Consider the following 11317-nt stretch of genomic DNA (forward strand, 5'->3'; position numbering starts at 1 on the left):
TTAAATTTTCCTCCAGAATTATTTTTGCTTTCCGTTTATGCAAATTGTTCGCCTTCAGAAACAGACTTAGAGCCATTGAAACCCATTTTTCGTCACTCCAACTACCAAAAAATATATTTTTGGTCTCAATTCTTGAGGGGTTTTGGATTCTCGGCCTCCATCATTCTCATGGGTGCTCATGCATGTGGATTCTCAACCTCCATCATTCTCAAGCGTACTTGCCTCTTTGTTTTTATGCACATTCAACGTTCTCTCTTTTTGTTGAGGTTGGGCCTTGCTTTTCCAATCATTAATCTTTATTGTGAATATATGGGTTATTGATTTTGATTTTTATACACGATAAATAGTTTTTGTGTTAATTATATCGATCTGCATTGTTGTTTTTGTTAGTGGGTGCTTGAAATTTTAAGTTTTGCTTAATTATTAGATTAATGGATCATCCAATTGTTCTACTGGTATGAGGAGATTCATTAAGCATATAAAAATAATATATCACCTAATTACCTTGTTTTCTCTACCGGTACATACATCTTTTTGAGTTTCAGTTTTTATTTTGTAATTGAATGATTAGTTTAGATTTATATTCCTTGAGCTGTCAATTTTTACATTACTAGTTTTTCAATTGATTGAAAATTGGCTTACATAAAAATATTTTTAAGGTTTTAAATTGATATATATATATAGTGTTTGATATAGTTTATATGATTTTAATTAAAATTGGGCTTCTTATTAATATTGTTACTATTATTGTTGGATCATATATAGTCTCGTTATGGATAATTTGATTTTTTTTAAAGGCATAAAGCCCTAGTGATACTTATTTTAAGCCGTTATATATACTGTCAATTCTTTTAACTTATTCTTGAATATAACTTTATGTGATTATTGTTAGGGATGCTACTGGTGTTGTCATTTAGATTACTAAAGAGAGGCGATAAAGCCCAAGAAACTCTCTTTTTTTAACTCATTATGCTACCAAAAATATTTCAATAGCTAGCATTAAAATGTAATTATTAGTTTTAAATAAGATTAAAGAGGAAATGTGCAAACATACGATTAGTGACTTATTGACTGATTGATCTTTGTATCTAACTCTCCCACTATCTAGGAGTAGTCAAAGTCACTAATCATATTTCCCTCTTAATCTTTCTATGAATTATGAATAAAGAATGGATATCTGCCAATAGTCTGTCTAAGGAATATTGGGAGGGGGTGGGGGATTTCATTAAGCTTGCAGTTAAGTATGTAGAGGACCCTACTAGGATTGTTTGCCTTTGTTTAAAGTGCGGTCTTATGAAGCAGGTTTATACTTGTGAAGAACACTTAGTGATTAATGGGATGGATCAAAGTTACAAGTGTTGGATAATGCTTGGTAAGACAAGGGATGATATTGATTGTAGCTAAAAGCATAGTGAAAGCTGTGTATCATCTCCTGATGATTTTGACACATGTATACTTGAGGAAGATTGTCCAAACAAATGGTCAAAACAGTTGAAGAGGACCTCGAGGATTGTTTGGAAATGTTTGAGAAGTTAAAAAGTGATGCGAAGACACCGTTGTATACTAGTTGTAGTGCATTAAAGTTGTTAGTAGTGTTAAAATTTACAACATGAAGGCAAAACATGGATGGAGTGATGCGAGCTTTATTGAGTTGCTTGGGTATTTGAAAGTAGAATTACTTTCTAAAGAAAATGAGCTTCCTTGTTGAACATATAATGCAAAACAAGTGCTGCAATCAATTGACATAAGTTATGAAAAGATACACGCGTGCCCTAATGATTGTCTTTTATTTTAGAATGAATATGCATCATTAACCAAGTTTTTAAAGTGTAATACCTCACACTACAAGCAGAATGAATCAAGTCTTGCGAAGGCACTATGGTACTTTCCAATCGTGCCTAGATTTAGATGCATGTATAATAATGCAGAAGTTACGAAAAGCTTAACATGGCATGCAAATGAGAGGATAAAAGATGGCATGCTTTGTCACCCTACTGATTCTCCACAATAGAGAAAGACTGATTATAAGTATCTTGAATTTAGGGAAGAGAGTAGGAATCCATGCCTTGTATTATCTATTAAAGCGATGAATCCTCATAGGCTTTAAAGTAGTAGCCACTACACATGGTTAGTCATTTTGGTGATTTATAACCTTCCTCCATGGCTTTGCATGAAGTGTAAGTATATGATGTTGTCCATGCTAATTGTAGGACCTAAGAAACTTAAGAATGATATAGACATATATTTGGCTCCTCTAATTAATGACTTGAAGATCATGTGAGAGTCAGGTATAGAGGTATATCATGGACATAGAGAAGGAAGATTTAATTTAAGAGCTATACTTTTCGATACAATCAACGAATTTCTTGCCTATAGCAATTGGTAAGGATATAGCATTAAAGGGCAACTTGGATGCCCTATTTATGAAGAGGGAACACATTCTATGAGGCTTCAACATGGGATGAAGAATGTTTACCTCAGGCATCATAGGTTTTTACACGAAGAACATTATTATCAGCAATTGAGAAAAGCGTTCAATGGAAATCTAGAAGGTAAGACACATTTGTTTTTAATTGGTGATGAGCTATTTGAGAAGATCAAGGATTTGGATATTGAATTTGGCAAACCATTTGCAAGGCACCTTAGAACAAGTGAATGGAAGAAGAGATCTATTTTCTTTAAACTCCCTTATTAGACCACTTTAGATGTTCAATATTTTCTTGATGTCATACATATTGAGAAAAATGTCTATGACAGTCTTATTGGGATTTTACTCCAAGTGTCAGGAAAAATAAAAGATGGTGTAAAGGTAAGGTTGGACATGGTTTCTTTAGGAATAAGAGAAGAATTGGCATCTCAAGATAAGGGAACTATACCTTTCTCCCTTTGACAGCTCATATGCTATCTAAGAAAGAGAAAATTACATCTTGTGAGTTCCTTAATGTAGTTAAAGTCCCTGAAGGCTATTCTTCAAATATAAAAAATCTTGTATCAATGAAAGATTTGAAATTGAAGGGCTTAAAGTCTCATGATTGCCATGTGTTAATGGAGGATTTCATTTTGATGCCTATATATGTAATTTTACCCCTTAAAGTACAAGGGACGACCACTAAGTAATGTTTGATTTTCAAGTCCATTTTAGTAAAGTGATTAACCCATATAAGTTGCCAAGGTTGCAAGCTTGAATTGTATCAACACTATGTGAGCTTGAGATGTATTTTCCATCGACATTCTTTAATATTATGATCTACTTAACCGTTCACTTGGTTAGGGAGGTTCAAACGTGTGGGCTTGCTCATTTAAGATGGATGTATTTTATTTAGCATTATATGAAGATTTTCAAAGGCTATGTGAAAAACCGGAGTCGACCAGAGGGTTACATTTTTTAATGGTATATTTGTGAAGAGGCTATTGACTTTTGTACTGAGTACTTGAGCCATATTAGCTATGTTGGGCTTCTAAAGGCTCGACATACAAGTAGAATAGGTGGAGAGGGGATTATGGGAAACAAGGCCATTACTATCTCAAGTGTACAGTGGGAGTAAGCTCATCTATATGTGTTGCACAACACTAAAGAGGTTGGAAAGTATGTAGACAAGCATATGGCTCAACTTATGAGGGATAATCTCAATAGATCTGAAATTTGGTATCCCAAGGAACATAATAAAAATTTTACAAGATAGTTTAAGGAGCACATTCTTCAAATGTTAAATGTTGATTCCAATTCAATTTTTGAAAATTGATACGGTTAGCTAATAATCCAAGCAGATAAGCCATTTCTTACACTGCTTACCTTGTCAATGGGTACATATTTCATACAAGGGAGCAAGATGATAGGAGCACAATGCAAATTAGTGGTGTAATTCTTGTAGCTCATTCCATGCATATTTTCAGTACTAAGGATAAAAATCCTATCTATGCAAACATATTATACTTTGGTGCAATTGAGCATATATGGGATTTATATTACATATCCTTTTCGATTTTGGTCTTTAGGTGCAAGTGGATTGATCAAAAAATAGCTTGAAATTTGATTATCAATTTGAATTTGTACAAGTCAATTTGAACATGAAAGGGTATAAATATGAGCCTTTTATTTTGGCACAACAAGCCAAACAAGTATTCAATGTCCCTAACCCTGATAATAAGGGATGGTCTATTCTTCTGTTACATGAAAAAATAAATAAAGATGTAGTAGTTAAAGGTGATCCATTTGAAGGGACATTAAATCAAAGTAACAACACTACTAATGAAGCTCTATACATGAGAAATGATTACAATGAATGCATTTGGATTTCAAAGAGGGGTAAATTATTTCAACATAAGAAAAAAAAATATTTCAAGGAGGGGAAAGTAAAAAACAAGAGTCACAGAAATGAAAAAGAGCAAGTTAAACATGTAACCTTTGAATTAATTATGCCATTTTTATTTCATGTTTGAATTGATATAGTTTATTAATGTTTGAATTAAGTATACCATTTTTGTTTCATGTTTGAATTAATACAGTTGATTAATGTTTGAATTAATTATGGTTGATTAATTTTTTGAATTAATATAGTTGATTAATTTTTGAATTAATTATGGTTGATTAATTTTTTGAATTAATCATGGTTAATTAATTTTGAATTTATTGTGTTATAGATAAATGACTTTAGATTCTGAGTCCACTAAAATCTCTCCATTAGATCCTATTACAACTTCTACTGATGCTTCGTCATCACAAAAAAAAAATTAAAGCAGGAATATAACAATATCCAATAAGGCTTGACAATAATGGAATAAGTTACAGAAGCAAGAGCTGTAGGGATTGCAATGGAACAAGAAAGGGCAAGCCATAAAATTTGCAAAGTTTATAAGTTATATTGAGGTAGTGACAAAGGCAACTGTACCTATGATGTAGAAATCATGACGCAAAGTTGATCAAGCTATGAAGGACATTGTTCGGAAGATCATGGCTATAAGTTGCACTTTACTAAGTTATATTCTACTATAGTATTTTAAATTGATGCACCTAATATATATATATATATATATATATATTATTTTGCAATTAGGATTTGAAATAGATGAGAGCAAAAATGATTTTGTCCTTAAAAACGCTGGGAGGGCATTATGATCTTTCAAACATTTTATCACACATAAATATTTGAAAAACCCTGATACTGAATTTATAGCTTGAGTTCCTCCCCTATTACAGCTTTTAGTAAAACAGGAAGATTAAGATGCTTTTGTTGCCTCTCGACGTGAGAAGGAATTCAAGGTATTTGTGTTTCTAAAATTTAAATGTTGGTGTCTTTTATTGAATGCATATATGTGCACTAATAGGATATTTTTATTATTGATTAAAGGAATTGACGCCTAGAATAAGGAGAGAGTGGCTAAGAATGAATACCCTTATAGAGCAAGGAGGTTAGGGTATACAGGCGTGGAGTAGAAATAAGTAGAGGCCAAGGGATTAGATGTTACCATATCCCACCAAAGACTTTAGGCATTGGCATGAACAAAGAAAGATGGAGTTATTGACAACCCTTATGTGAAAGAGGTTACATAAAAGATTGTAAGTGTTATTCTTATCTATCATTTAATAAATGATTATAAAAATGCATATCAATCAACTCTATTTTATACAGGATTCTCTTTCTCAGGAAGTCTCACAGGTCAAGCTTTTTGAACATGAGGATATCTTGGCTAGAGCATTGGGGACCCCAGACAACCTTGATCATGTTAGGGGTGTTGGCTTTAGTGTCACGAATAAGCAATACTTTTGCAAGATTAAGAAGCGAATATCAGCTTCTTCATCCGAGGTCTAAGAGTCAAGAGAAGAGCAAGCCATTATGAAGCAGCAGTTAGAAGTCTAGGTAAAGTTAATTGACATACTATTGAGGGGGCAGATCCCTGAGAGGCTTTTGGCTGATGTTAGCCCTAACAGGAAAGATAGCTGCGCAATCCCTTCTGACAAAATATCCAAAGTAATAGATTTATCTTTTAAATTTACTTAACTAATTTTTCGTCTAAAAAACTGACATTATTTGTTTATTTAGGGCGAGAATGACTGCAACTGTTTAACAGATGATCCTTCACGCAAAGTAGTTACAATGAGACACGTGTACAATATTGTCAGGGAGCCAATCTATAACCTTCCCCTCCTGCTTGATTGCATTAAGATTTTTTCGCTTGTTGCAATCAACCCCAAGTATCCATTACCTTATCCCACTGATGAGATTTAGATAGTAGGAGATGCATTGGGGAGCTTCATTGCATGGGCCAGCTACCTTGTTATGATGGGTACACTAAAGCCGACAAAGGACCTAAAGTTGCCAAAGGACCCATTACTAGCAAAGAAAAAGATATATATGATTTAAATAATTGTTTAGAATCTTTTAATATATATGTCTAACTTTTTTGTTGTATAGGCAAGGGGGAAAAGCAAATTGAAGGGTAAGGTGTCGAGCCATACCAAAGAGTCAGCTATGGTTTCGCAACATCTAACGCCTATGCCTATTATAGAAAACAAATTTTGTGACTCTCTTAAGACTTATGCTTTAGCTATGAGGATGATTCATCAAGTGCTGATTGGGGGTATCATTGCTTTTAACAATGGGCTATTCGGTAGAGCATCATTTAAAGTCATTCGGGATGAAATTTTAAATGAAATCCTCAAGCACGATATGACAAGAACTAGTTTGATGACCTTCTACTTGAGGTAATTCTTTAATATTTATCAGTTAATTACTTGAATTTTGTGTGTGTGTGTGTGTGTATGCAAGTATACTAGTATATTTTGTCACCCAAGTCACCTTTATACCTCATTCGTGGTTCCTGGTGGCTTTGAGTTGAAGATTAAGCTAGTTAATCTTCATGATGTCTCTCCCGACAATAATATTACAAAGAAAGGTCTTGAAAATCAAGCAAGAATGCTTTCAGATCAATTATGAGAAAAGGGAGTAGACAATTATACTTTATTTTTTACTCCTTACTGTCAAGGGTGAGTTGCTAATACTTGTTACGAGTAAACATTTTTTTTATATTTACTTGTTTGGTAACACGTGCTATTTCTTGTTAAGTTACATTGGATGCTTATTATGGTTAATCCCATTGCTTAAAAAATATGGTATCTCAATCCCTTTGATGGAGAACCAAGCAAAAGGGAAGATATGGTGGTACTTTTTAATGAGTAAGTTGGAGTTTTTCTCTTATTATTTCTTATTATTTTTAGTTTCCATGTATATATATTTCTCACATTCATTCCATGATTTCTTCTTAGAGCTGTGATGTTGTATTGCACTGTGACTGACAAGACTGTGTCTCCTAAGATGAGGGCATTTGAATCTTCAGAAAAATGGGTCATTGTTAAGGTATTCATTTAATTGGTCAAGTTTTTAATCGAGAAATTGTCTTATGTTTTACAATTACATTGATAGTATTTTTTTTCAGTGTCCACTCCAACCAGATCAAAGTAATAACTGTGGTTGTTGCTTGATGAAGTTCATGAAAGACATTATTACCCATGCCCCTACCACATTATCTAACAAGGTATATACATTAAATTTAATTACACTTCAATTATAAAATTTAACCAATTTTAATCAACTACCTATTAACTTGAAATTGTTGTGACTATTTACTTACAATACTTCGAGGATGTTTGTTGTTTTTATTATACGGCTGCACATGTAGAAGAAGTCCTTGAAAAGGTAGGCCAATGTGTTTTCAATATGTGGGTAGCAACAACGGTTAGGTCGGTACAATAGTTAGTTATGTATATATACACATTTTTTGGGCCAATCTTTATGGGATAGGCCACTTAGTTTTGGAATTTTAATTTGCAAATAAGTTGAGTATAGATTTTTTAGGTTTTAAGGCCAAATGTATAGAAATTTTAATGTTACTTAGATGGTAAATATTATTAGAAACATTCATTATATTGCATTATTTTTGGTTGTTGACTAGCAGTTTTTTATCTATATTTGTATATTTATGTTAAAGCAACCCCCTATTGAAAAAAATTTCATAAAGACTTGACAGTTATTACAAAATAACTGTCAAGTATTTATATACTTGATGCTTGATTTTTAAATAAATGTCAAGTATTTGTAAATACTTGATGAATATATGAAAACAAGCTTCAAGTATTTATGGCCAAAACCAACTAGATTTGTTTAGGGGAATTCATGTTTAATTCATATACTTGACGGTTTTCAACCATCAAGTAAGGTTTCTTTAATATATGTCATACCCTTACTTGACAATTAAAAAACCATCAAGTATTGTAAAAAATAAGCATCAAGTATGAGTCTTTTCTGTGCTAGTGTAGAAATATATCAAAATTACTTTTCTCATCACATTAGAAACAAATGATTAATGGTTGGCATCAAAGAAGGGGTGTGGTTGAAAAAAATTAAAATTTTAACAATGTAACATTTTGGATTTGGATCACATCCCATAGCAACTATGGACACTGGGTGCTCTATGATGTCCATTAAATCAATGGTTTGAAGAATCTTATTACAACCAAAATCAATAAACACTAAATCCAAATCAATCAAAATCTCCTAAATAGCATCACATAGTGAATGCCTATCCTATTTCCTAGCTAAAATTGATAACTTCTTTAAATAGTCGAAAATTTCCATGCCTCTTCTACACTGTTAAGTTTTTTGTCCATTATTGATATAAAATTTTCCTCCATTTCCTATGACATTGAGAAATTGCATGAAAGTAAAAAAAAAAAAAACAACAACATAATAATATAAATCCATTCATGTATAATATATAATATAAACTCACATCATAATACAAAAATCATAATGGGGGAGATAGATGCAAAATATCATAATATCATATAAAAATAATAATATAGGCATGCACTGTTTAAGAAAGTTTTGAATTTTAGGAGGTAAATGGGGTGGACATTTAGTTATACTATTTAAGAGATTTGGATTTAATGTTTCATGTTTTTGGTTGCAACAAGATTCTTCAAACCCTTAATTTAATGGACAACATGGATTTACCAATGCCTGTAATTGCCATGGGCATGGGATCCAAATCCTAACTGTTTTCTCCTGCTAAGTACTTTTATTGTTACATAAATTTGTCTTGTATATTTAAAAGAGAGAAATGCATGCTTTATACTAACAATAACAATACTAATAGCAAACTATATTGGTTTCAAGCACCAAAGTAGGTTGAATATTGTGTTGATTTTAATTTAAACTTGGTCCTACTCAGCCTGGGTATATATGTAGACACACACACATTATTATTTTAAAATTTTATAAACATTAGTTGATTTTGTGACTTTTTATATATATTATATGAAATAAATTAACTCTTTTTATACCATAAAAATTTTTAAGGATTCGATATTTTACATTTGTTTAAAATTGAACTTAATTGCTTAACATAAAATTATGTAAAAATAACGTATCATGATTCAATTTTTATAATTTTAAAATGACATTTTTTATGCTAATTTCTTTTATTTTCTTAATATTTTTTTTAAAATGCGACCAAATCCTACTAGTTTATATATTAGGTTGGAAGAGTTTAAACCATCACACAAATGCAGGGCACTGGGCTGATAATCAACCTAGTCCCGCTTGATTTTTGTGCACCCCGCTAAATTTGACAAATACACGTGTGTGATAATATATATATATATATATATATAGTAACTTAAAATTAATCTCACTAAAATGACTTATTGTAATTTTTAAGTTTTATATTAACTCAGAAATTAAATTAAGCTAGCTTATATGGTTTGAAAGTATCATCTTCTCAAAAATATTTTTCTTTGTAAGATTAGGGGTAACCCCAACAATAGATACTAATATTAAAAGTACAGGGCAAAAGATATAGATCACCTCCAATAAAATTTGCTCCGTGCCAAAAAAAAGGTTGGAAAGCCCTCTAAAAATATTTTTTAATTGAAAGTGACGTAGAATAATAAGTGCGAATAATTGCTGCTTAGCATATCCTCCACGTGTGTTTTGCCAATTTGGAGGGCCTATTTTTCCCCATTTGTTTATGACACACAAAATCATAGGTTTTTTCTCTCTCTCTTTTTTTTTTTTGGTCAGAAAATTATAGGTTTTCACAAGGAAGATAATTAGCTTTTCAAAAGGCCGGGTGATTTTGTAATAATTTTTCAAGTTTGATTAATTAATCTCTATGTTTGAATGTTGCCAGCCTAACTACATAATTCTCATCAACTACAATATTGTAAATATACTTATTTAAATTGGGATCTTCTCATTACGGAGAACCAAATTATAGATAGTTAAACTTAAGTATTTGGACGTTTAAAATTTTTATCTATAAAATATATTTATAAACATTTTAAAAAGGCTAAAAGCAAATTGACCAATAAACTATAGCTTATAGGTGTATGAGTGTTTAAGATTCTAAACTTACTTTTTGTACAATATTCTATCTCAACTTTTTAAAACAATATAATTTGACCTTTATCGTTTACAAAAATTAATTTTGACTATTAGTTAACTATAAAATGATAGAAAAAGACGTCAAAGATTTCAAAAAGACCAAACATTACATTAAAAGATAAAAAAATTTTATTGACAATTTTGAGATCTTTTAATTTTTTGTTATTTTACGATCAATTAATGGTCAAAGTTAACTTTTATTATAATAGTAAGGGCTAAATTGCAGTGGTTTTAAAAGTTGAGGAAAATATTATAAAAAAATGAATTTAAAGTTCTAGATCTATGCTTTAAGGGCCTATTTGCTCTTTTATCGTTTTGAAAGATCCATTGCTGAATAAAAAAAGTTAAAAATACATAATACCTTTTCTTTTGAAAAAAAAACTTATTGAATAAAACATGGGCTATAAAAAAATAAATTAAATGGACGAATTCATCGATTAATCCATACAAATATTTTGTTCTCATAATGAAATTCCCATACCACCTAATCTAATCTAAATTAATTTAATATTATGTGGATCATCTGGACTTGTCTCTTGAAATTCAATTCAAGCTGATTAATATTTGACAGATTAGACTAGAATGAAAGAATGAATTAATAATAAGCAACGCACATGCCCATCTGTCACGATTTAATAGTTTCATAATTATGGTTTAAATATAAAGTTCTTGTATTAATTACCCCGAGTTATATTGTTGTAGTCTGGTTAATTTTTGGCGGTCGGAAAGCATATATATATATATATATATATATTTTAATTATAGTAAAGTAGAAACCTTGTGCCGCTGTGAGTGTGGTTGGATTTGAGTAAATTAAATTATAAGCAATATTGCACATGCCCATCTGGCACGATTTTATAATTTCCTAATTAATT

This window comes from Prosopis cineraria, unplaced genomic scaffold (assembly GCF_029017545.1).
Source record: "Prosopis cineraria cultivar Desert tree isolate PC_DT_omini unplaced genomic scaffold, ASM2901754v1 PC1, whole genome shotgun sequence".
NCBI lineage: Eukaryota > Viridiplantae > Streptophyta > Magnoliopsida > Fabales > Fabaceae > Prosopis > Prosopis cineraria.